At 38.2% G+C, this 27,638-nt stretch overlaps 1 pseudogene; it reads right to left on the reverse strand.

Moving 5' to 3' along the window:
• LOC138151426 (periodic tryptophan protein 2 homolog) overlaps window positions 1–27,638 on the reverse strand; it is a 44,320-nt pseudogene that overhangs the window by 8,001 nt on the left and 8,681 nt on the right.

Here is a 27,638-nt window from a genome sequence, read left to right on the forward strand (position 1 = left end):
AGTAAAGCGCCTGCCCTGGAGTCAGGAGGACCTGAGTTCCGTTGGGGCCTCAGACACTTAACACCCACACAAAATAACTAGCCGTATAATCTTGAGCAAGTTACTTAACCCCTAATGCCCTCCGAAAAGCAAAAAACAAAACAAAAAAAATCTTATTCCCTCACTGTGATTTATTCATTTACCATTGCCTACCCTTCCCCCCCACTGAGAAAAGAGGAAACTATGTGGCTCTCCATGCTTCCCATGTAGACAAGTTTGTTTAAGCTAGAGAAAGCAGTGCATTGAGTTTGATTAAAAATTGTCAAAGCCAAAAGGCTTGTTCTAAGTGTGATTTCTAGGGTGTCAGAGAAAAGTGCAGAGTTTTATATAATGGGTTATTTAATTATATAAAAACTTATTTAGTTTTACATGAAACTAAATGGTTTTCTATTACCAGGATCAGGCCAATGTGTTACTGATTCAGAAAAAATATTATATTTTTGGGAAAGTAGAAATATGGATCAATAATTATTAACTCTTTTTAAAAATAAGATTTTATTGATATCTTCTGTTTCTTACATCATCCTTTCTCCTCCTTCCTGGCCCAGAGAGCTATCCTATACACTAAACAGATCTTTCCATGCTTCTGGGTACTCATCACACTCATTATATTATTTCCTATAGCAAATATTCCATTACATTCATATGCCACAATTTGTTTAGCTGTTCCCTGATAGACATCTACTTTGCTTCTAATTCTTTACTATCACAAAAATATGCTGCTATAAATGTTTTTATTAACTATTTCTGCTGTCTAACATTTGCTTAAAATATTTCAGTGTCTTAATAAATGATCAATTTTCATAAAAGTTTCATGTGGTGCTGAGATATTTGTATATTACTTTTGCATATTACTTAATATGTTACTATATGTGGTAATATAATATTACTATATTATACTTTTTATTTTGTAATAAAATTGTATATTACAAAAAATAATTTTGTATATTATTTTGTATATTACATAAGTCTTTCAACTTGAATTTGTCCAGAAATGTGTTCAGTTCCATATTTTCCTTTTCATTTATCTTTCCATTAGATTTATCCAAAAGTGAGAGGATATTGAAGTTCTCGGTCACTACTCTGTTAACCATCAATGTCTTCTTGTAGCTCAAATAATGTTTCCTTTATGAATTTAGATGTTCAGGTGTTGGAATATATTAATTTATTAATGATGTTTGTTGTCTAGAAATATTTTGTCAGTATGATGGCAACTTTTGATTTTTTTAAATTCTTTTGATATTAATTTTTTTATCCTCTCAGTTTTATGTTTTGCATCCTTTTCCTTTTTCAACGTGTGTCTTGTAAGCAATGGATTGTAGGGTTTAGTTTTCTTATTTCAATCTGTCACTCTTTTTTGTTTTATTGAATTTTTAAAAATCCATTCACATTTAGTTACCAGCTTTATATTTTTCCATCTGTCTGTCTATTGTTTTCTTCCAAAAAATACACATATATGTATATACATACATGTATATTGTTATATGTGTTTATATTTATATGCATATACACACATATATTTATATACACATATACATATATATGTCTTTCTCTTATTTTGTAAACAGCAGTATTCTTTCACTTACTCTACCTTAATCTTTTTTAAAGGTAGTTTTACCTCTACTCTCTCTCTTCCCTTCACTCCTTCATTCCTCTTCTCATTTGTTGCCCCTTTCCCTTTGGGATTTGCTTATTAGTTCCTTTTCCATTCTTGCTATTATATGATTACATAATTGTTTCCCCCCCTTCTTGCCTCTTAGTCAAGTAGATTCTCTTTCTCTTCTCTCCCTAACTAATCCTATTCATTGCTTTTTAAAAAAAAATTTCACCCTCCCACTATCTTCATTTATTTATCCTCTCAGAGTCTACTCTAGAACTTCACTCTCTGATTCATGACTCCTATAATTATATAGTTTCTGGCTATTCTCTGTTCCTCCTGCAATCAAAATTTCTGAGACTTCCATTCTAGGTTCTCTTTTCTAGAAGTTTCTGCTGCTGCCTTATTAAGTTTTCCCTGTAGATTCCCCTTTCCCATGATGCCTCACTTCCTGAACACTGCCAATTATTGCGGTGTCAGAGAGCAAACTGTCCTAAGGTAGAGCCCCTCCCCTACTATGTCTCTGATTATACAACCCACCACTGATCTATACCATCTCTTGGTTACTTTCTTTCCTTCAAAATCTTCCTGCATCCATGCCTTGCCCTCCTGGGTGCCAGTTGTCTCTAGTTCTAATCCCTCCATTTCCGTCAGATGAGTAAACTTTTCAAGCAGCAAATCCCTCAGCCCACATTCAGTGGGAAGTCCCCATTTCTATTGACAGAGCTTCTCTCTTCACCCATAACAGCATTCATCATTGAAACTCCCTCCCACCACCAAAGTAAGGCCTCCTTCCTCTCTACCCCATATCTTTTCAATCCTTCCCTTCTACTACTCATCCACTTCTCTGCAGGCTCTTCGCTTACTGAGACCGCAGGAGTCACCCTCCTTTCATTGCTAGGTCCTGGTTTATCCTGATCATATCACACACTTCTCTCTATTGCTCTTCTTCATTTCTGACTGTTTCTTTTATGTAATCTCCTTTGTTGTAATATATCCCACAGCACAATCTTGATTCACCTTCAGGCAGGGTATTGTTAGATTCTGTCCATAATATCCTAGGTTTACCTCTTTATTGTTACTTCCACTGGACTCCCACCTTAACCCCTGTCTCCTTGTGTATATTTAGAAAGAAGTCTCTTAATAGTCTTTCTGCTGTTAGTCTGTTTCTATTGCTGTTCTTGGCTGCTGCATTTATTCACTCCTGCATTTCTGTTGTTTGTGGGATTTGAGAAGCAAATAATCTCTCATGTTCTGGTTTTCTTTCTAAGAATGTTTGAAACATCTCTTTATTAGGAAACATCCATCTTTTTTCATGTATTATTAACCTCAGATTTGCAGGACATTTCACCCTAGGCTGCATCTTGAACTCCATTTTTCTTTGGAACACATCAATCCATTACCTCCTACATTTTCTAGTAGGTACAGAGCAGTCTTGTGTTATTTTATTTTTGTTTCCTTTATATTTGATGGTCTTTCTGCCTTTTTTTTTCTAAATTGAATTGTTAAATTTAAATACTAGGAGCCTTAAAATTTGTAGCCTTGGTTCCCCAATTGATAAATGGTCAAAGGATATGAACAGGCAGTTTTTATAGGAGGAAATTAAAGATATCTACAAGCATATGAAAAAATGCTCTAAATCACTATTGATTAGAGAAATGCAAATCAAAACAACTCTGAGGTACCACATCTCACCAGTCTGATTGGCTAAGATTACGAAACAGGAAAATGACAAATGCTGGAAAGGATGTGAAAAAATTGGAACACTAATGCATTGCTGGTGGAGTTGTGAACTGATTCAACCCTTCTGGAGAGCAATCTGGAACTATGCCTAAAGGGCTATAAATAATTTCATACCCTTTGACCCAGCAATACCACTTCTAGGGTTGTATCCCAAAGAGATCATAGAAGTGGGAAAAGGACCCATATGTACAAAAATATTTATAGCAGCATTTTTTGTGGTGGCAAAGAATTGGAAATTAAGGGGATGCCCATCAATTGGAAAATGGCTAAACAAGTTGTGGTACATGAAGGTAATGGAATGAACAATACTGTGCTATAAGGAATGAAGAGGCTTTTAAGAATTGAAGTTAAAAGCAGAGCCAAGATGGAGGAGTAGAAGCATGACTTTCCCGCAGCTCCAGCTTCCACCCTCCCCAATCCATGTAAAAAGGGGACTCTAAACAAACTTTGGAGCTGCAGAACCCACAAAATGACACAGACAAGCTAAGCTCCCACTGAGGACAGCCCGGCAGGCTGGCAGGAATCCAGCACAACGCTCTGGGAGCCGAGCCCAGCCCCACGACGAGGCTTTAGCCCCAGGGCAGGCCTGACCAGCCCCTGGCCAGAGGGACTCCAGATCAGCAGCAGCTGTGGCCATTTCCAGATTTATCAACACATAGACACAAAGGACAAAGTGAGAGGTCAGTACAGTCTGGACTTTGGGACCAGTAAGTGGGAGTGCGGAGACGCCAGCACAGCCAGCCAGCGCCATGAGGCGGCTTCAGCTCCTGGCCTGCAGAGTGTAGGGGGACCAAGCACCAGTTTGAGGGGTAATCGCTCTTGCTTTAACCTGCTTGGATCTGGATTGCAGTCTAGGGTGGAGGTTCTGGGGTGTGAGTCCAGCTTGCCAGAGTGTGTGGAGACTTCAGAGAGGGCACCCATCTAATACCTCCAGCAGCTGAGAAAACCCCAGCGTTTGGGATGAAAGCTCCCCTGTCTGGTGTCAGAGTCCTACTGTGGCAAAAAAGCCCACAAGTCAAGTAATTGAGTGGCAAAATGAGCAGGCAAAAGAAACAAAGCAGACAGAAGATTCCAACAATACACTCCTATTTTGGGGACAAAAAGGAGCAAAGCATGGAACAGGAGGAAAGCAGTGAAATCAGAAGTCCTGCACCAAAAGCTTCAAAGGAAAATACAAGCTGGTTACAGGCCATAGAGGACCTTAAGAAAGATTTTGAAAACCAAATAAGAGAAGTGGAAGAAAAATTGGGAAGAGAAATGAGAACAATGCAAGAAAATTATGAAATGAGAGTCAACAGCCTGAATGAGGAAAATAATACCTTAAAAAACATACTGACTCAAATGGCAAAGGAGGCCCAAAAAGGCAATGAGGAGAGAATGCCTTAAAAAGCCGAATTTGCCTGATGGAAAAAGAATCTCAAAAACTCAATGAGGAGAATCATTGCTTCAGAATTAGATTGGAGAAAATGGAAGCTAATGACTTTATGAGAAATCAAGATGGTGCTAAACAGATCCAAACAAATGAAAGAATAGAAGGCAATGTGAAATATCTCATGGGAAAAACCACTGACCTGGAAAATAGATGCAGGAGAGACAATTTAAAAATTATTGGACTACCTGAGAGCCATGACCAAAGAAAGAACCTAGAAATCATCCTCCAGGAAGTTCTCAAAGAAAACTGCCCTGATGTTTTAGTACCAGAGGGCAAAACAGAGGTTGAAAGAATCCACCGATCACCTCCTGAAAAAGATCCCAAAAAGAAAACTCCTAGGAATATTATAGTCAGGTTCCAGAATTACCAGATTAAGGAGAGAATATTACAAGCAGCCAGGAAGAAAGAATTTGAATATTGGGGAAACACAATCAGGATAACCCAGGATCTGGCAGCTTCTACACTGAGGGATCGAAGGGCTTGGAATATGATATTCCGGAGGGCAAAGGAGCTGGGATTAAAACCAATAGTCACCTACCCAGCAAAACTGAGTATCATGTTTCAGGGGAAAATATGATCATTCAGTGGAATAGAGGACTTTTGAACATTCTTGCTGAAAAAACCAGAGTTGAATAGAAAATTTGACATTCAGATACAAGAAGCAAGAGAAGCATAAGAAAGTAAACAGGGAAAAGGAATCATAAGGAACTTATCAAAGTTGAACTATTAACATTCCTATATGGAAAAACAATAATTGTAACTTATGAAACTTTTCTCAGTAGTTGAAGGGATTAGAAATGTATATATTTGTCTATATATGAGGATATATGGGCATATGAATACATATGTAAATGTGTGTATATATGTTTACAGGTATACATAGATAGAGGGCACAGGTCCAATTTAACAGGAAGGAATGATACTTAAAAGGTGAAATAAGAGGTGAGAGGAATACAATGATAAGAGATGGGGAGAGACAGATTGGGGTAAACTATCTCATATAGAAGAGGCAAGGGAAAATGGTTACAATGGAGGGGAAGAATAGGAAGGCAAAAGGGAATGGGTCAACCTTATTCCCGTTGAATTTGGCTTGAGCAGGGAGTGAAATACATACTAAATAGGGTATCTCACCCTCCAGGAGAATGGGGGGGGAAGGGGATAAGAGGGGGGATGATAGAAGGGAGGGTAGGCTGGGGGGAGGGAGGTTGGAAGCACTCACTTTGAAAATAGATGGGATCAAAGTGGAGAGTAGAGCGGGTGGGAGGTGGGATGGGAGGGAGGGAAGTATAGTCAGTCCTTTACAATGTATCTACTATGTTATTGTTTTGCATTAGCCACACATGTGCAACCTATACTGAACTGTGTATCTTCCCAGTAGGGGTGGGTGACGGGGAAGGAGGGAAATGAATCTGGAATTGAAAGTTTTGAAGTCAAATATTCAAATATGTATGTATATATATATATATGTGTGTGTGTGTATATATATGTATATGTATATATATATATATATACTATTATTAATACCATCTTACATGTAATTGGGAAATGGGATGTGCAGACACTGAGGCATAGAGATCCACTGTAAAAGTGGAAAGGGGTATGGGGGAAAATGTGGGAGAGAGCAGATTGGAGGAGGGGATATCCTGTGGGACTGCTATTTTGGGGCGGTGGGTGGGGGAGAAATGGGGAGAAAATTTGTAACTCAAAATCTGGTGGAAACGGATGATGTAAATCAGAAGTTAATAAAGCATTAAAAAAAAAAAAGAAATGAGGAGCAGATGGACTTCATATTTATCTGGAGAGGCTTATATGAACTGATGCTGAGTGAGAAGAGCAGAACCAAGAGAAAACTGCACACAATTATAGACAACGTATGTGTGATGAACAACGTCGATAGACTGGACTCTTCTCAGCAATGCAAGGTTAAAAGACAACTCCAAAAGACTCATGATGGAGAGAGATGTCTACATTCACAGAAAGAAGTAGAAAGAACAGAGTTTGAATGCAGATTGAAGTAAACTACCTGCTCTCTTTCTTTTTCTTGCTTGGTTTTGTTTCTTCTTTCCCATTGTTCATTCCATCCGTTACAATCCTTTTTTATAACCTGACTAATGTCTAATGTGGAAGTATTTGCAGATCCCATACTTGATTGTATGCCGCCATGGTGAGGGGGGGGAGAAAATTTGAAACTCAAGTGATTGTGAACTGAATCTTGTAAACTTAAAGTAAATAAACAAATTAATAAAGACAAAAAGAAAAAAAAAGAAAAAAATTCACAGCCTTGGGTTTTTCTGTAGCAATCTATGAATTCTTTCAATTGGTATTTTATTTTCTATGCTCAGAAGTTCTAAGAAGTTCTCTTCTATTATTTCCTTCATTGTGGTGTTAAGGTATTTGTTGTTTTTGTTTATTTTTTGCTCTGCATTATTCTTCTGGAAGATCTATGATCTTTAATTTGTCTCTACATATCCTATATTTGAAATCAGTATGTCTTACTTGTATAGTGAGCATATTTTCTTTTAATATGATATATTTTTTGCTTCTCTTCTTCCAGATTATCCTGCACTTCTGTATATTTGCATTCCCAATTTACTGCTCTCTCTTTTGTTTGGGTATTTGGGGGGGGGGGTTGAGACTTACTATCCTAGATTTTGATTTTTCTATTTCATCTATTATTTTTGCTATGCTCTCATAATTTTCATTTCTCTTTTGAACTACTCAGGAATAGCATGTGGCAGTTGCCAGTTCTCACATTCCACAAAGTCCTCTGTCTCATCAAGTGCTGGAGAATTTCCCTTTGTTTTTGAGTATTTATTCATTTATTCATAGAAGCCTGAACTTGTTTACTAGATCTAGAGGCTATATTCAATTTTGTTGTTATGTTTTCACTTCACTGTTAATTTATTTGCTTGCATTCAAGATCTTTAAATTTTCTTCTTCCTGTGATCTTTGGTAATTTCAATCATTTTGCCCCCTTTTTCCCTATTGCTTACTTTCTGACTCTCTACCCTCTGATGGTAGTTTCCTTTGGGATTCAGTTTCAAAGTGTCTCAGCTTCCTCCCATGTTCTGCAATTCATGGTTTCACCAGCCCAGTTCTCTGCCTCTAAGTGATGTTTTGGTAGATAGAACTGGCTCCAGATAGAAGCTGAGCAGTTTCCCCTCAGATCTGTTGGAAGATTGCACATTCCCTTTCCCCTTAACTGCTTGCCCTGCCCCAGGTTCTCCTCCCTCTCTTCCTCAGTTTTCTATTCCAGTATCAACAGTTCAGAGCTTTACAGCATTTGCTAGTCAAGGCAAACATCAATTCAAATTTTAAAACCTTCTTTTGTCTAATGGGCGTCCTAGGCTATAGAGACAACTGAAATTACTTTATCTTTGGTACATAATTTCTGTTTTGGAGAGGTCTGAGAGGCTGTAGGGATCAGAGAAAATGGCTACTTTTTTTTACCTTATTTCTCATGATCCATAAAACAATTAACATTCTATTATTCATTTTTTGTTAATAACAACATCTGAGACTTCCACCATCACCCCCAGTCTCATTGTGGTTAAGAAGAACTAAGAAGCTCATAGAGCAAGGAATGCTGCTAGAAAAAGTAGGTTTGGGGACAGAGAGGAGGTTCAGTAAAGAGGAGTTTCCTGAACAGTCAGGGAACAAGATTCATTTACTAAATTACAGAGGAGAGGGAGTTTGGGAGATATGGGAGCTCTGAAGACAGAACTGTAACTAGCAATTTTAACACCCATGACAAGAAATATAAAGTGGCTTTAGCACAAGGAACACAACACATCTCCTCAAACATACTATTTGTGAGTTATAACCAGAAATTGGCCCACGAGGATCCTGGGACGCTCCCATATGGTAGAAGATAATTTGGATATTGATGCTAGTGGGTAAGGTATTACAGGATGCCACTTAACCCAGAAACACTGGTATAGTACAAGACCATCGATGAGAAGGTTACTACCCAGAAAAAACTCATATGGCATATGGCTATTGAGTGGTGGAGATGAGAGAAAAATATACAATCTGATAGTTTCTTAATTTAATAAATATTGTTGGTTCTTAGTTTCTCCACAGCTAAATATATTAAAGTGTGTTCAACATATAAATATAAATTTTAAAGTTATATATAAGATTTTGGCACTCTGAGACAAAAATCTGATGCCTCTAATTATTTGTTTGAATATAATTTGTCTGAAGACAAACTTCAGTTTACCTTGTCAAATTTAATAGCAGGTAGACAAGGACTAAGACTTGCCCACCTTAAGGAAGACATTTTGCTATCACTTAGTGGTAAAGTTGATTTAGATGGAGAAGCTAATGCAAAGAAGTATAATTTCAGATATACTTAACTACTTCTGTATCAGATAAAAAGTCAGTGCCATTTTCTTCAAATTTATATCTCCATTCATCTATCTATTTGTTCATCTATTTACTTGATCATTAGCTTTATAGCTCTAATATTATTATGGTTATATCAGCAAGCACCCCAGTGTCCCCAGGGTGGCTGCCAACACAGGTTCTTAGATCTGCTTTGTTAAAGGAAAGCAATTCAAAATGGGTTAACAAGCTTACGTTAATCACTCAAACATATATCGTTTACCTAGTTCAGGGGAAAAGGTCAGCGCCCCGAACTTCAGAGTATACAGACAGAATTATCAAGACAGAGAAACAGATCAAGTAGACATATTTCCAAACTGTCCAACCTTTACATCCATACCAAATCAACATCTGGGTTTTTCAAAGCCAGGGGGCTCTCAACAACGGCTTCACAGAATCTCATCTGACAAAATCACAGAACACTTCTCAAAGTGAGCCCCAAAACAAAGCCTCACATCAGGGTTTATATAGCCTTCTCCTGGCTCAGAGAATGTAACAACCTTCTGGATCCACTGGCCAATCAAAAAGTATCTACTGAAAAACAAGCCTCCCACCCCAGGCTCCAGGTGCACTTTAGCCTAGGGGCAGGGAAGATCTTTAAATTTAGATTTCCATTACAACGGTGTATCCAAATTTTTGGTAAACATACTGAAACTAAATATCTAACACCTTTGCCTATTTTTTAAAAAAGTTATTGATAATCCTGTCAAAAGCCATATTTCTGCTTAGACAAAGAAATAATTAGAATCCTTACCAAGATGGCCCAGGTCCCATATACCTACTCTAGCAAAACCCTCAAATTATCACCATAATGATTAGTGATAAAGAAATCAAGTGAGAAACAATAGCAAATTACTTATTCCACCTCAGAACTGCATACAAAAAGATCAGCCAGTAGCCCATGGAATAATAGGTTAGGCGGCCTATAGCAAAACCAGTACCAATTCATGCAAAGAAGCCCAATCTCCCAGCTCATCTAGCAGCTGGTCAGAGATACTTGTTTGCAGGGCTTTCTTTCCAGACACAGCAAGAGTACAGGGCTCCTTGGAAAAAGCACTAGAAGATTATAAATCCACAGTGAATGAGGAGGCCCTTGGAAGCCCTAGGGAAATATTAACTCAGTATAGGAACAGTAGCTTTCTGAGCTAACGTAGTTTTGACTTGCAAAAGTCAGGGTTCCAATGTGCTTAGCATCCTGTCCTGAGACTAGAGGATCATAAAGATCTAGTACTCTGAACCTCTCGGATCCAGGAGTGGGGGAGGTCTAGTAGGAGGTGGTTGGCCCAATAACCCAGGTGACCCAGTGTAAGAACAAGTAGGGCCAACCAGTCTATCCAGAAGTGCAGCAGGAATAGAACCTGTTCCTGATACAATGGACCAATTCAGGACCTAAAATTGAAGAGAAGTTTAAACCAAAGAAGATGCTGACCAGTATCCGAAATCACTGCAAATCTAGAGATCTCTCAAAAGTAAAAAGTGATTTCATAATAACAGCAAGTTGAGACTTAAAGGAAAAAATGAATTCCCTACAAGAATTTCATGAATACTAGGATCAAATAAAGCACAAAAGTTTAAAAATGAGGGAAAAGTTCTAGAGGAAAGGAATTTGATGGAGACTAAGTCTCTTAGAAGAAAAAAAAAATGAAATGTAAACCTTACCTCAGTGGTGGAACCTCAAAACTGGATAAATCAAACAGAGAATGATGATTTCATGAGATAAGCAAGAAATATAAGAATAAAATAAAAAGTTTGAAAAAATAGAAGAAAATATAGGATATCTGATATCAAGAACAACTGACTTGGAAAACAGGTCAAGGAGACATAATTTAAGAATTATTAGACTCCCTGAAAACAATTATTAAATGAAAAGCCTAAATATTATATTTTAAGGAAGTATAAATGAAAATTATCCATATCTATTAGAACTAGAGAACAAAATAAAAATAAAAGGAATCTACCAATTATATCTTTATCATAGATAACTTTAACTTTATCTTAGAAAAAGAAATTGAGCAAGCCAAAAATAACCTATCTAACAAAAAACTCTAGACCCCTATGAATTTCCTACCAAATTCTACAAAGCATTTCAAGAACAATACTATATATATATAGGTTAAAAAAGAAGTCTACTAATTTTTTTCTATGACATAAATACGGGTTTGACACTTAAATCAGAGAGAGATGAAAGAGAAAAAGAAATTTTTAAGATTGTTTCACGACAGGGAGTGAAGGGGAGAAAAGAACCATTCTAATTCCTCTTTTACCTTTAATCCCAGAAAAAAGCATTTTAAATAATTGGTCTTATCTGCTATCCTCTTATTTCATTCTATTTTCCACTCTAGGAATGATTAACTGAAGTTGTACTAGGTACATCAGGATTATACACCAATATTATGAGTACACAAGAATTATGCAAAATACTCAACCAATTATTTGACTAATTTTACTGGAAATATTCGTTGCTAATTAGCTTTCTGATTTAAGCAAACTATACACCAGTGTAATAGGAATTGACATGTGTACTAGTAGAATGGTTATTCTCACAAACATTCATTAATTTGTACTGTATCACAGACTACCTTTCTAGTAAATAATAGGAAAATCCTTAGTCTAACACCTTATGTAAAAATAAATGTTGTTTTTCCCAGTTACATATAAAAACATATAATTAACATTCATTTTTTTTTATTTTGAGTTCCAAATTCTTTCCCTGCCTCTTTTTCTTCCTCCCTCCTTGAGAAGGCAAGCAATTTGATATAGGTTATACATGTATAGTCATGCAAAAATATTTATATAAAATTTGTCATGCTGTGAAAAAAATAGACAAAAAAAACCCAAGAAAAAGTTTTTAAAAATATGTTTCAATCTGCATTCAGATTTAATTGTCTTCAGAAGCAGACAGCATTTTTTCCGAAAGTCCTTCAGAATCATCTTAGATCATTGTATTGCTGAGAATAGATAATTCGTTCATAGTTGATCATCATACAGCATTGCTGTTACTGTGTACACAATGTTCTCCTGAATCTGCTTATTTCACCTTGCACCCATTCATGTAAGTCTTTCCAGGTTTTTTGAGAGTATCCTACTTGAAATTTCTTATACCACAGCAGTATTCCATCACAATCATATACCACAATTTGTTCAGCCATTCCCCAATTGAGAGGCATCTCCTTGATTTCTAATTCTTTGCCACCACAGAGATAGGTGCTATAAATATTTCTGCACAAACAGGTTCTTTTCCTTTTTTAAAAAAATATCTTTAGGAGATAAACCTAGTAGTGGTATTGTTGGATCAAAGGGTATGCATGGTCTTATAGTCCTTTGAACCTAGTTCCAAATTGCTTTCCAAAATAGTTGAATCAGTTCACAACTCTACTAACAGCATTAGTGTCCCAATTTCCCCACATCCCCTGCAACATTTGTCATTTTCCTTTTTTGGGGGTCATACTATCCAATCTGACCAGTGTGAGACTGTACCTCAGAGTTGTTTTAATATGCATTTCTCTGATCAGCAGTGATTCTGAGAATTTTTTCACATGAGTATAGATAGCTTTGATTGCTAAAAACTCCCTGTTCCTATCCTTTGACCATTTATCAATTCAGGAAGCTTGACCCTTTGAAGAATATGCTGGTTAATAGAAATTAGAGGACACTTTACATCAAGACAAATTCCCTCTATGATCCAAGAAGGCTAGGTCAATACCCAGGTTTCTTCTCACAATACACGATTAAGTGAGGGAACTGGAGAGCGGTGGTGTTGGAGAGGAGGAAATCACTTTTTTTCCCTCAAGATGAAGAAATAAGGCTATGGAGGCAAAGAGAAAAGATCTTCATTTTCCTTATCTATATATGAATACCTTTACATCTACATATGATCCTCTATTTCATTGTAAAATGAAATTTACAGTTTTTCTAAACAGAAATATATCATACAAAATATACAAAAATATACAAAACACATATTGTACAAAAATATATTATAAAATTTGTGACAAGTTACATTCCGTCTATGTGACTTTTACCTCCATCCTATAGCCTTGTAATTTTTAAAAAATTAATTAATTTTTAGTTTACAACATTCATTTCCACAAGATTTTGAGTTCCAAATTTTTGCTCCATCTCTCCCCATCCCCCACCCCAAGATGGCATTCTTTCTGATTACCCCATCCCCAGTCTGTTTTCCCTTCTATAACGCCCCCCCACCCCCTTCCCCAGTACTTTCTTGTAGGGCAAGATAGATTTATATATCCTATTGCCTACATAGCTTATTTCGCAGTGGTATATAAAAACAATTTTTAACATTTGTTTTTAAGACACTGAGTTCCAAATTCTCTCCCTTCTTCCCTCTTCACCCACACTCATTGAGAAAACAAGCTATTCAATATAGGTTATACATGTGTAGTTATGCAAAACACTTCCATAATAGTCATGTTGCGAAAGAATATATTTCCTTATATCCTATCCTGCCCCCCATTTGCTGTTTTCTCCTTTGACCCTGTCCTTTTCAAAAGTATTTGCTTCTGACTACCCACTCCCCCAATCTGCCCTCCCTTCTATCATTGGCCCTTCTTTTATCCCCTTGCCCCCTACTTTCCTGTTGGGTAAGATAGCCAATTGAGTGTGTATGTTATTCCCTCCTTAAGCCAAATTCAATGAGACTAAGGTTCACTCACTTCCTCTTACCTCTTCCTCTCCATTGTTAAATCTTTTTTTTTTTGCCCCTTTTGTGTGAGATAATTTACCTAATTTTATCTCTTCCTTTTTCCTTATCCCAATATATTCCTCCCTCACCCCTTAATTTTATTATTTAGATATCATCCGTTCATATTCAACTCACCCTGTGCCCTCTATCTATGTATGAATACACAAACACATATATAAAGAAACACACACACATATTCCCTCCAACTACCAAAATACTGAGAGGTCTCATGAGTTAGAAATATCATCTTTTTATGTAAGGATGTAAACAGTTCAATTTTTATAAGTGCCTTATGATTTCTCTTTCCTGTTTATCTTTTCATGCTTCTCTTGATTTGGACTTTGAATTACTTAAATTCTAAGCACTACTGTGTATAGAGTTCCTGCAGCCCTCCACATTTCTCATTAGAGTCCAATAGACTCCAAATCCAATAGAATAAGCCAAAGAAAAAGAGATGTAATGCATGCATTTCAGAGAACTAGCCAAGAGAAAGCTGTATATAAAAGATGTTCGATGTACTCACTGTTTCTGCAGTTACAGTGAAATATACCCTGTATACTCAGTATACTCTACAATGGCTAAGAAAAGATGAAAACATAACTTTCTCAGTTCTTTGAATTCCTTGAATTCTAAGCACTATGCATAGAGTTCCTGCAGTCCTCCACATTTCTCATCAGAGTGCTTACCATTTGCTTTTAATCCTTTTACAAAATGAGTTTTCATCTGCTCCCATTGGCTTCAATGGAAGGAAAGCCAAATATTCAGTTTAAACTAAAATAAGCCAAAACAAAAGAGATGTGGTGCAACAGAAAGCTGTATATAAAAGATCTTTGATATGCTCATTGTTTCTGCAGAGTTACAGGGAAATATACCCTGTATACTCAGCATGCTCTACAATGGCTTAGAAAAGATGAAAACGCAAATTTCTCAGGAGTTCTTTGAATTACTTGAATTCTAAGCACTGTTGTGCATAGAGTTCCTTCAGCCCTCCACATTTCTCATTAGAGTCCTGACCATTTGCTTTTACTCCTTTACAAAGTGTGTTTTCATCTGCTCCCATTTGGGAGAAAACCTAAATACTCAATTTAAAAAAAAATAAGCCAAAGCAAGAGATGTAATGCATGCATTTCAGAGAACTATCCAAGAGAAAGCTGTATATAAAAGATCTTTGATGTGCTCACTGTTTCTGCAGAGTTACAGTGAAATATACCCTGTATACTCAGTATGCTCTACAATGGCAAAGAATATATGAAAACGCGAATTTCTCAGGAGTCATTTGAATTACTTGAATTCTAAGCACTGTTGCGCATAGAGTTCCTGCAGCCCTCCAGATTTCTCATTAGTCCTCACCATTTGCTTTTACTCCTTTTACAAAGTGCTTTTTCATCTGCTCCCACTGGCTTCAATGGCAGAAAACCTAAATACTCATTTTAAACTAAAATAAACCAAAGCAAAAGAGATGTAATGCATGTGTTTCAGAGAACTAGCCAAGAGAAAGCTGTATATAAAAGATCTTCGATGTGCTCACTGTTTCTGCAGAGACACAGGGAAATATACCCTATATACTCAGAATGCTCTACAATGGCTCTCTAAGAAAAGATGAAAATGCAAATTTGTCAGGAGTTCTTTGAATTATTTTTTCCATTGGCTTCAATGGAAGAAAATCTAAATATTCGATTTAAACTAAAATTAGCCAAAGCAAAAGAGATGTCCCTAATTTCATATATCTAACATGCTATGTAACAATCAGTATCCAAAGAGCTCTCAACAGGCTAGAATAAGGCCAAAATTTAGTAAGATAGATATCAAGCCCCACAAGTGTTCAAAAAAATCAACTTGACAGGTACAAAATGGAAGAAAAAAGCCTAGCCAAGTTTGTGAGACAAAGCCCTAGAGCAGTGATGAGGAACCTGTGCCCTCGAGGTCACAAACAGCCTTCTAGGTCCTTGGGTGCAGTATTTTGATTGAGTCCAAGTTTTACAGAACAAATCCTTTTATTAAGGGGATCTATTCTTTGAATTCTGGTTTCAGTCAAAGGGCCACACTTGAGGACCTAGAGGGCTACATGTGGCCTCAAGGTCTCAGGCTCCCCACCCCTGCTAGGGGATTAGTGCCAAATGAGTCAGTCATGTGACATAGTATCCCAAAACCCCAACCTTGGGCATTAAAAGCAGCACAGTATCCAGAGCAAAGACTGAAACAGTTCCACTGTACCCTGCTTTATTCACCCAACACTGGCCATATTGGGTCAGTTAATAGGAAGGATAATGATAATGTGGATCAATATCCAGGGTAGGGCAACCAATATGGTGAAAAACAGAATGGTGAGCTGAAGAAACTAAAGAAGACAGAGGGCAACAGGACTGTTATATTCAAGTATTTCTAGGACTGTTGTACAAAAGAGGAATTCTAATTGTTCAATTGGCTCCAGAGGACAAAACTAGGAACTGTGTGTAGTAATTGTAGAGAAGCAAATTTTAGCTTAATATAAGGAAAAAAACTTCTCAATTGGGGTATGCAAACATGGAATGGGTTACCTCAGGAAGTCATTGATTTCTCTTTACTACCAATTTTTCTACTGCACAAAGGATGTTCTAGAGGGGATTCCTGTTCAGGTATGAAACAGACAAAATGTCCACTGAGTTTTCTTCCAATTCTGAGATTCTATGATACTCATCTGGTTCCATTCTCAAACAACCTGTGTTTCAGAACCAATATTGCAGTACCGAAGAACAATGAGAATCTACTTTTTTTCCATCCTAAATTTTAGCTAATGAGTAGACAGAAAAATAATTCAGAAAAGGTGTTCCAGGCCTAGTTTTTCTTCATCTATAAAATAAGAGCTATACCAGGTCACATTATGGTACCTTCTGGTTCCAAAATTCTGAGTCTACATTTTATTGCAACATAAGAATTTACTACCTGTGGAGGTCAAAGGCTCGCCCTGTTCCATCCAGAGAAGCACTAACAATAACATAACCTGTGGAGGTGAATGCCATGGCTGTAACCTCACTAGTGTGCTCTGTGAATGTGACAAAGCAGAACCCACTCAAGGTGTTCCATACTTTCACCTGCGACAGAAAGGGTTTGTGGAAGATCTCAGTGGACTTTATAATACTCTCACAAATTCCACTCACACCCCCAAAAGAGTAATTAATGTTCAATACTGAATATAATTAGAGATACTACATATTTACTACATATTTAACTATAACTGTTGTTTGAAAGGGAGTTAAACTCCACTTTTAATCTAATTTCAGAAGGCTTCTTTTACATCAGGGTACAGGAAATGAACTAAGCAGCACTGAAAAGTTGAGTTCACTGAAAAATATTCTCAAACTTCTGTGGCATTAATGTTGTCACACCTCATACTCTCACATTGATGCCAAAGGTTAAATACACCACCACTATCATATCACCACCACATATCAAGTCCATCAAGATCAGAGTTGACAAAATGGGAAAAGTAATATTGTTCCTAGCCTCAACTCCTATTTCCTTGTCCTCACTCAACAAAAACAGAGAAATAATGCCAAAAGGTTGAAAAAAAAAAAACAGACAGAAAAATTTGTCTAACTTAAATAAATAAATCCATCCATAATCTGAAACCCAAAAGTACAAACTGTACTTAACCAATATGGTAGTGACTTAAATTGTGATGCTGACCACAAATCATTAAACACAACCAAACACTGATACATACAAGACTGAATTTTAACAGGAATAAATATTTCAAAATATATGAATACTTAAACTTAACCACATACAGCTAAGCTCTTAAACAGTTTCTTTCTAAGAGTGGAAGAAAATACAAAGAGTTACCTCTTCTTTCTATGAATTAAACTATAGCTATATGATTTCAGATTCATGGGACAACAGACTGCACATATACACTCCTCAAGGTTTATCTGTGAATTATTTATCTATAAATTAGTTAAGAATCTATGGATTAACTAAGGATCTATGAATTAGTTAAGTAACAAGAGGTGAAATAGTTCTTTCAGAGAAACCACTAAAATGAGCAACTTACATTACCCTGGAGCCTTACAAAAGCAGGCTAAGACAAGTTTTAACTACAGCTAATAATAAATCCCCAGCTTACTTTTTCATCAATGCCACCAGTCACTATGTGCTGTCCATCAAGAGAATAGGCCAAAGACACCATGCTGCTGAAACGACCTTGCTGTTTCAGTATGTAGGACTCACTCTACCATTCCTACACCAACAGCTGACCCAGACCTGGAGACCAATACAACGTTAGAAGAAACTGAGCAGATGAATGAATCTACTTCTGTAGTAGTTATTTCTCACTCCTCTACACTAAAAGCAGGCACCAGACCCATATGTACATTAAATACTTTCATCCCAGAGGGAAGCGGCAGAAGCTGCTACACTCTGGGTTGCTGGGATGCTGCTTTACTTTAGTGCTCATGAAAAACATACTATGGCTAAGATGATGGTAGTAAGTGGGAGCTGGTCTGGCCTTACAAAGCTATGGCAAGATTTAACTGAAGATTATGTTATTTTCCTCCTTTGAAAGAGGGTAATCTTCATTTGATTGACCATTAAACTGTTGTACCCACTGAACAACATGAAGACATAACGTGTAGGAGAATGATTTTCTACTCAACAAAAGTTGCTAAGAAAATTAGAAAGCAGTTGAGAAAAGGGTAGGTTGAGACCAACAATCTTATATATATATATTTTTCCCACCTCTTGGAAAAGAGGCAATGAACCATAGGTGAAGAATGAGACATCGATCACTTTTAGAACTGGCCTACATCTGTTTTGTTTTACTATACCTGTCACAAGGAAGAGTTTTGAATGAAAGTGGAGTGGGACAGGACCATGTTAAATAGCACAGCAGTTGGGGGTAATGATAGTGATGAAAAGAATAAAGAAAAGGTACCAATGAAACTTTTTTTAAGCAATTGGGGTTAAGTAACTTGCTCAAGGTTACATGGCCAGTTATTTTGTGTGGGTGCCAAGTATCTGAGGCCGGAACTGATCCTGGCTCCTGACGCCAGGGCCGGCGCTCTTACTCACTGCACCACCTGGCCTCCCCAAAACATTTTTTTAAATGGCCAGAAGACAGCCGATGTCAGAAAGGGACAGAGATAAATGGGATCATGTGAATACTGGCATGTTAAATTTAATATATACTGAAAAAAGAAAACACAAAATATACATAAAAAAATTTCACAGTTTCATCATAAGATCCTTTTTCTGTACTTTTTTCATACTGAATTCATGATCAAAAAAATCCTCAAAAATAAACAAAAAGTTCAAAACCTAAAACTCTGACTTACATCTTGTCATACACAAAACCTTCTAACTGAAATCAGATGACTCCCTTCAAGTTCTATTACAAATGACAAAGATGATAAAGAAAGTCCCAATCTCTTCTTGGGTATTACCTGAGTTTTTTCTTAACAGTAAAAGATCTGAGGGGCGGCCAGGTAGCACAGCGAGTAAGAGTACCAGCCCCAGAGTCGGAATGACCTGGGATCGAATCTGAGCTCAGACACTTAGCACCCACCCAGAAACACCTGGCCATGTAACCTCGAGCAAGTTACTTAACCCCAATTGCTTAGGGGTGGCCAAGTGGCACAGTGAGTAAGAGCAATGGCCCCAGTGTCGGGATGCCCTGGGATCAAATCTGGGCTCAGATACTTAGCACCACACCCAGAAATAATTGGCCATGTAACCTTGAGCAAGCTACTTAACCCCAACTGCTTAAAAAAAAACGGTAAAAGATCTGTGATTTGGTTTATGCTCAAACTGCACTAACCTGAATGACAATCTAGCTTGAAGTTTTGACTTCAGTCCCAGTAGCTAAGCCCAGGTCTGTTGGAGACAAGAATTAAGTAAATATTCTGTGTATGGTCTGACTCAAGAGACACAAACCTGGACATCCAAAAGCTATCTAGTCTCCCATGCTGTTGACAGAAATGGATGTAATCTTCTGATCTGAAATACTAAAGGAGACCAAAGTAGAGATAAATAGGGAGATAAAAGAACAAAGGACAATTCTAACTGAAGTTTTCTGAGATCAAGATAATTTTTGTGGATTGTATACTTTATAAGGCATATAAGTGGTATAATGAAAAGAACACTGGGCCTGGAATAAGCAAAACCTGAGTTCAAATCCATCCTCAGACATATAACTAGCTGTAAGACTCTGCATAAGCCAAGTCACTTAACCAGTTTCTACCTCAGTTTCCTATTTGTAAAGTGGGCATAATAAGACCACCTACTTGCCAGGGTTGTTGTAAGGATAAAGTAAGATGATATTTATAAAGCTCTTTGCAAACCTTAAACTGCTACATAAATACTAGCTATGATGATTATGATGATGATGACGTTAACTGACCAAAACTAGATTATCAAATTCAGCAATGATTTAATGGGCATTCTAAGGCAAGATGAATGAGATACCTATACTCTAATTTGCTTCAGAAATTATAGTGGTACTACCAGAAAGATGAAAGAGAAGATAGAAGTGAGGCAACTCTACTGCATTCCACCAACAAAAAAGTCACTAAAAGATTTAAGGAAAAAAAAAACTAAACTCACTAAAAAATAACTGAGCAAACTTATCAATAAATATTTATCCACAAATTTCTAAATCAGAGATTACCTATACTGTTATCACTATGCAAAATATATTCTCTAATATGGGACATTTTAATAAATAAATTTAAGCAACCTGACAAGATTGTAGCAAGCTCTGAAATCTTAATTCTCTTTGGAATTTACAATGGTATGTAGAATTTGTGTATATATTTTTTTAAACTGCATGGGCTAAACAAGTTGGCTTGACTCCCTAATGGTTTCATTAGAGATTATTCCTTACTACAGAAATTCTGTCACAGAAGAAAACTGTATCACCGAGTTGGAAAAATACCAATGCCAGAATTCCTTGGTCTGAGTACTCTCAGCTAACTCAAAAGCTCTTTCATTTTGCCAGCATTTTGAGGTTTTTCGCTATATTAGTGTTTCCAATATACATCACCACAGCTGCAAATGAACTTACCTCAGGGGGTAGATCAGGTTGCACTCAGGTAGTTCATGTAGATGAAAGACTCCAAAAGCAAAGCCAGTGACCAGAAGATGAATTTTCTTGTGATACACAGCTGACGTAAGATTATTAAAATCTCTCTCTTTGTTGAAAAAGTACCTAAGTCAATGTGAAGATCAAAGAACTGTAGTTAGGAAAAGATATACACACACAAAACCCCAATACAGTTGCCTCAATTATTTGAATATTTCAGGTCAATGTATTCCTTTTTTTTTTTTAAAGCAATCGGGGTTAAGTAATTTGTTCAAGGTTACACGGCCAGTTATTTGTGGTGCTGAGTATCTAAGCCCGGATTTGATCCAGGTCATCCCGACACTGGAGCTGGTGCTCTTACTCGCTGAGCCACCTGGCCGTCCCTAAGCAATTGGAGTTAAGTAACTTGCTCAAGGTTACACGGCCAGGTGTTTCTGGGTGGGTGCTAAGTGTCTGAGCCCGGGATTCGATCTCCAGGTCATCCCGACACTGGAGCCGGTGCTCTTACTCGCTGTGCTACCTGGCCGCCCCAGGGCAACATATTCTTTTGTATAGATACAAGCCAACAAAACAGTTCGGTTTAATAGAAGGTGAATACAATTCTTATGACCAGGCCAAACTGTGCAGTAGTGATGATCTTCTACCCTCATTTGTTAATCTCTTCTGTACTGCTCACATTTAAAGTGCCTTCTCCTATGAGATGCCAAATGAATCTGAAATCCTTGTGCAATGTTTATTATATCTCTCTCATTGGCACCATTATCACATCAAAGCTCAGGTCCGAACTGTGACATCAACTTTCAAATTGTTCTTCCTCACCTGCTCCCCTCCCTCCCAAAAAAATTATTTATCAAGTACCTATTACGTGTATGTAAGACAATGTGTACTAGGTTCTTGGGAAACAAAGAGAAGAGATAACCCACACACTCCAGAAGTTTGCAAGCACTGGGGAGTAAAGCAGGCCCTTTTTGGAGTCCAAATCTATGATGTCATCAGTGTGAGCAACTCTTGGTGTGGAAATTCTACCACTGATAAACTGGAGACTCATCTTTCCATGTGCTCCTAAGAAAGCTGGCCCCAGGGCACTAAGAAATTGCTTGATTTACTTACACCTGGTCACAGCACTACTGTGTGTCAGAGACAGAACTTGAAATCAGGTCTTCCTGACTTTATGGCCTGCCCCCTAGCTCCATGTCCTACTCTTCTCTAGAAATACATAAGTAACTACCATATAAAGCAATATTTGTTAAGACTCACATAAGCAGAACAAATTACAGGGTAGGCCTCTAGCTATTTTGAATTCATCTCTCCAGAATTTACTAGTTTTGGGACTGGGAATGTCCTGGATAGTTGTAATGGGAATGTAAATTTGAAGATCTTCCCTGCCCCTAGGCTAAAGTGCACCTGGAGCCTGGGGTGGGAGGCTTGTTTTTCAGTAGATACTTTTTGATTGGCCAGTGGATCCAAAAGGTTGTTACATTCTCTGAGCCAGGAGAAGGCTATACAAGCCCTGATGTGTAGCTTTGTTTTGGGGGCTCACTTTGAGAAGTGTTCTGTGATTTGATCTGGATTCTGGGAAGCCGTTGTCCAGAGCCCCCTGGCTTTGAAAAACCCAGATGTTGAAACCCAGATGTTGATTGGGTATGGATGTAATGGTTGGACAGTTTGGAAAGCTGTCTACTTGATCTGTTTCTCTGTCTTGATAATTCTGTCTGTATACTTCAAAGTTCAGGGTGCTGACCTCTTTCCCCTGAACTAGGTAAATGATACATCTATGACTGATTAAAGTAAGCTTGTTGATGCATTTTGAGTTGCTTTCCTTTATCAAAGCAGATCCAAGAACCTGTGTTGGCAGCAAACCCTGAGGACGCTTGGGGTGCTTGCTGCTACAATAGTCCAATGGTATCTTAGGAAAGCAAGCCCCAGTTATCCAGAAAGAGGCTGTTAGGGATCGTGGTGGACAAAGGATCACAGATTAAGAGATGGAAAGGACCTTACAGGGACACTGAGTCCAACTTGGTTATTTTACAGATGAAGCAACAGGACTGAGCTGCTAGGGGGCGCCATAGTGCACAGAGTGCTTGGCCTGGAGTCAGGAAGATTCATCTTTCAAGTTCAAATCTGACCTCGAACACTTACTAGTTGTGTGACCTTGGGCAAGTCTTGCCTCGGTTTCCTCATCTGCAAAATGAGCTGGAGAAGAAAATGGAAAACCATTCCAGTATCTCTGTCAAGAAAATCCCAAAAGGGGTCACAATAGTCAGATACAACTGAAACAACTAAACCACAGAGGTAAAATGACCTTTAAAAGGCCAGAGACACAAATGGCAGACTAAGAAATCCTGAGCATTTCTACTGTGCCATGCTGCCTCCCTTAAATACATCTAAATGCCACAAAAATTGAGTTGTGAAAATAATAAATGCTGAGATTATGTTATCTTCCAGAACCTTTTCATTGTCTACACCAGTAACCAGTAACACACAGCACATGGCTCCAGGGTGGCATGTAGACTAGCCCAGTGTTTCTTAAACTTTTTCCCCTCTGGCCACATTAGCAGTTCTTAAACTGTGGGTCTCAACCCCATCTGGGGTCATGACCCAAAGTTTAAGAAGCTCCACTAGCCAATGGTTCATATCCCTTTTAAAAAGCTCCTGTTTCCCTATGTTTTTCAAGAGTCTTCTCTTGCAAGCATCATGACTATTTTTTCCTTAGCTCTGCCCATGAGTGCATTCTGGCTAAGATTTTTTTCCTGTTCTTTTCCCCACTTATTCAAATCCATTCTCAGAAGTCAGAGTTTAGGCAGGGGAGGGAGAAAAATTTGTAACTCACAATTTTTTAAATGAATGTTAAAAATTGTTTTTACAGGAAAAAAAATGAATAAAAATAAATTAAAAAAAATTGTTTTTACATGTAACTGGAAAAAATAAAACACTATTTTTTTAATAAGTCAGGTAAATTCCCCCTTCCCTTCTCCAATATTCCTCTGGCATACATTCATTTCTCCTTTAAAAATCTTGTCCCCAGGAGGCAGCCAGGGGTGCAGTGAGTAAGAGCGCCGGCCCCAGAGTCGGGAGACCTGGGATTGGTTCCAGGCTCATATACTTAACACCCACACAAAATAACTGGCTGCATAACCTTGAGCAAGTTACTTAACCCTGGGGGCGGCCAGGTAGCACAGCGAGTAAGAGCACCGGCTCCAGTGTCAGACTGACCTGGAGATCGAATCCCGGGCTCAGACACTTAGCACCCACCCAGAAACACCTGGCCGTGTAACCTTGAGCAAGTTACTTAACCCCAATTGCTCAGGGGCGGCCAGGTGGCTCAGCGAGTAAGAGCACCGGCTCCAGTGTTGGGACGACCCGGAGCTCGAATCCCAGGCTCAGACACTCAGCACCACACCCAGAAATAATAATAACTGGCCGTGTAACCTTGAGCAAGTTACTTAACCCCGATTACTTAAAAAATAAAAAATAAAAAAATAAAATAAAAAAAAAGTTACTTAACCCCGATTGCTTTAAAAAAAAAATCTTGCCCCTATGATATAAGGGACAATAGAAGGAAGGATAAAGAGTGACAGAGGTTTAATGTTGTACCAGAGTTACCATATGTAGAAACAGCTGAGCATATGGGCTACTCCATTCTGGTCTCAGAATATGAAAACCATCAGAGGGCAGCAATCACAAGAGGTGCCTCAGACACCAAAGCATACAACATCTGTTTAAAACAGTTACTGAATTTAATTCTTTGAACAACAGCACGGAGGAGAGAAAATCACCTACTTTGCCACTTGTGAGTATTTCACTTTATCCTTTTTCTTTTCATCATCCAGGACGGTTTTTCCATGAATGGTATTGTCCTCTCTTTCTCTGTCGTCATCCTCCTCCTCCTCCTCATTCCTTTGTAGTACATCTGCCCGCCAACCTTTAGGAGCTTTCAACTTCAGGCCATCTAGCTCAGTGTCACATTGCCACACACAGAGCGCCCCATCTTGGCTCAAAGTGTATAGCTGTCAGACTAAAATATACAGGTTAGCAAAAAGACAATGCTCCTCAACCAGCTCCCTCCTCCCTCCACAGAATACACAAAGAAAGCAAGTAGCTGCGATAAGAAATCAATTCAATTCATCAAAAATTGAGTATCTATTAAGTGTTTGCTTGTCTACGTACATCCAAGCTTCCAGTTTCAAAGAAACAGTCAACGATAGCATCCTTGTGACCTCCTAGTAAATAGTAGATCAAATTATCCCATCGTTTTGCTCCAAACACCCAGGTGGTCATGTCCTTGCTCCCAATCACAAAGCACCTTTAATCACAAGAAAAAGCAACTTAAGTTACATAGTCTTTTATAATTCCACTAACAAAGTCTTTGATCACCATATTATCACAGACATAAAATCTCAGGGAAATCAAAGGGAGCTCAGAGGCCACCAACCATATCAGAACAAGTGACTCCTTGTAATGGGAATGGGAATTTGAAGATCTTCCCTGACCCTTAATAGATGTGGGGGGAGTTTGAAGATCTCCCCTGCTCTGAAAGTAAACCCTGCCCCCTAATAGGCTGAATGTAATCACATGGAGCCTGTGATGGAGGGAATTTGCTGAAGGGTACAGCAGAGCCCACAGGAAGCTTCCCTGCTGTGAAGATAAACTCTGCCCCCAACAGGCTTAATGTAGTCACATGGAGCCTGTGGTGGGAGGAGTTTGCTGAAGGGAAGCAGAACCCACAGGGATCTGGTAGTCAGAGCTAGCAAGATGGTGGGGGGAAAGAGCATGCTTATTAGGCAAGGAGATAGAGAGGTTTGTGAGTAAATATTGATCTTGTATTGGTTTGTGGGAAGGCTGAAGGATGCTATGGTTCTCAGGGTTATTATGGCTTCTTAATATCTTTGGTACTATGATGTACAGCTTACTGGTTTGGGGATTGGGTTCTCTGGTGTCTAAATAAATGCTTCAGTTCTATCCTCTATCTGGAGAGTTTGGTATATTTTGCAATTGAATGTCATGTGATACTTATAGTCACGGTCTTTATCGTAATTGTGGGCACTGTAAATATTGCATTGGCGCTACATTCCTCTACAACTTACCTAATTAGTGGTTATCCAACCCCAGCTTAAAGACTAGTGAGAAAGAACATTCTACTTCTAGAGAGCTCTACTAGTTAGAAAATTACATCAAGCCTAAATTTACCTCACTGCAATTGACAACTACTGTTCCTATTTCTGTCCTCTTGTTTCAGGCAGAATAAGCCTAATCCCTCCAACATAATGAAGACTTCTATCATGTTTCCCCTAAGTCCTGTCTTCTCCACATGTAATAGTAATAAGACTTGAAGATCCCTTTGTATTGCTAAGCTAACAGGTACTTAGCACCTAGTTTCAAATTAATCCTCTGTAAAGAAACAGGAGGTATGAACCCCTGTTGCTGACATAAGAGGAAGGGGCTGAACAGGGAGGAGCTATACCATATATAAGGAAGAGCACAAGCTGGACAGTCAGAACTTCTTGGGATAAGCATCGTGGAGGCAGGGCAGCTGCTGCTGGACTGAAGACTGAACTGAGAAGAGGAATGAGAATTGAGACAGAATTTCTTGGAGTAAGCCAAGTGGAGGCTAGATAAAGTGATTTTGATTTTAAGAAAGGAACTTGTGGTGGCAAGACTTCTAAGGGCCAGCTGGGGCTGCCAAAGACTGAGGAAGCATGACTGTGGTGCCAGTATTTTATACAAATGTTGCTGTGGCTTTGTTAATGTGTATGAATGTTATTGTGACTTCGTTAAGCCTTGTCTTTCCAGGAACAGAGACGATGAAAGATTTGAGATGGACTGGACACTGTGAGCTCCAATGTGGAGCAGGAACTGCACAGAGAGCTGGACAAGGAGCTGGGAGCTGTCTGCCTTTGAACCCAGGTGACAGTTTGGTGGATTCAGGTAGGAGCTACCTGCCTCAAGTCAAGATGAAAAGATTTCTCCATGGATACTGAGTAGTGACTGATGAAATTGTCTGAGTAGTGACTGATGAAATAGGGTACTGAAGAGTGACTGAGGAAATTGTGATTTACTTGTGACCTAGGGGTAGATGGCTTTTGTACTTTCCACTACCCCTTGAGAGGGTACTGAGTAGTGACTGATGAAATTGTAATTTAATTGCACCCCATGGGTGGAGGACTGACTTTTGTACTGTGTCCCTCAAGGAGGCAAGCCTCCCTCCTTCAGGGTGACTGAATGATTGAATTACTAAATGACTGTATTTTGTCTAAAACTATGTGACCACTTTGGTGAAAACTATGTGGCCATTTTAGTTATAAGTTGCTGAGTTGTGACATGTGTGAATGTTGTTTTTGATTTTCTGTGAATGTTTTGCTCTGATTTGTTATTGAATAAATAGAGAGTTCACTATACTATGTATTCAAAACCTTGACAGCTGTTCACAGCAGCAGTCTTCTGGAAAGCTGCTTGTGCTTGGCTTTACACCACAACACCAGTAATTCTCAGATAGCACAACCTTAATGCCCTTCACCATAATGGCTGCAATTCTCTAGGTGGTTTCTAGTTTATAAGCAATTTTTCTAGAATGCACAGGGGGGAGGGTGATAGTGAGGGTGTAACTAAATAACACTTCTTTAAAAAAAAGTCTGGGTAGGTATTCAAGGTCAATAAGAGGCAGGAAAGAAAAAAAAACTAAGATAAT

The sequence above is a fragment of the Petaurus breviceps genome, unplaced genomic scaffold (assembly GCF_028583685.1).
Source record: "Petaurus breviceps papuanus isolate PSGF00001 unplaced genomic scaffold, PetGlider_PUasm1.0 90897, whole genome shotgun sequence".
Classification (NCBI taxonomy): domain Eukaryota; kingdom Metazoa; phylum Chordata; class Mammalia; order Diprotodontia; family Petauridae; genus Petaurus; species Petaurus breviceps.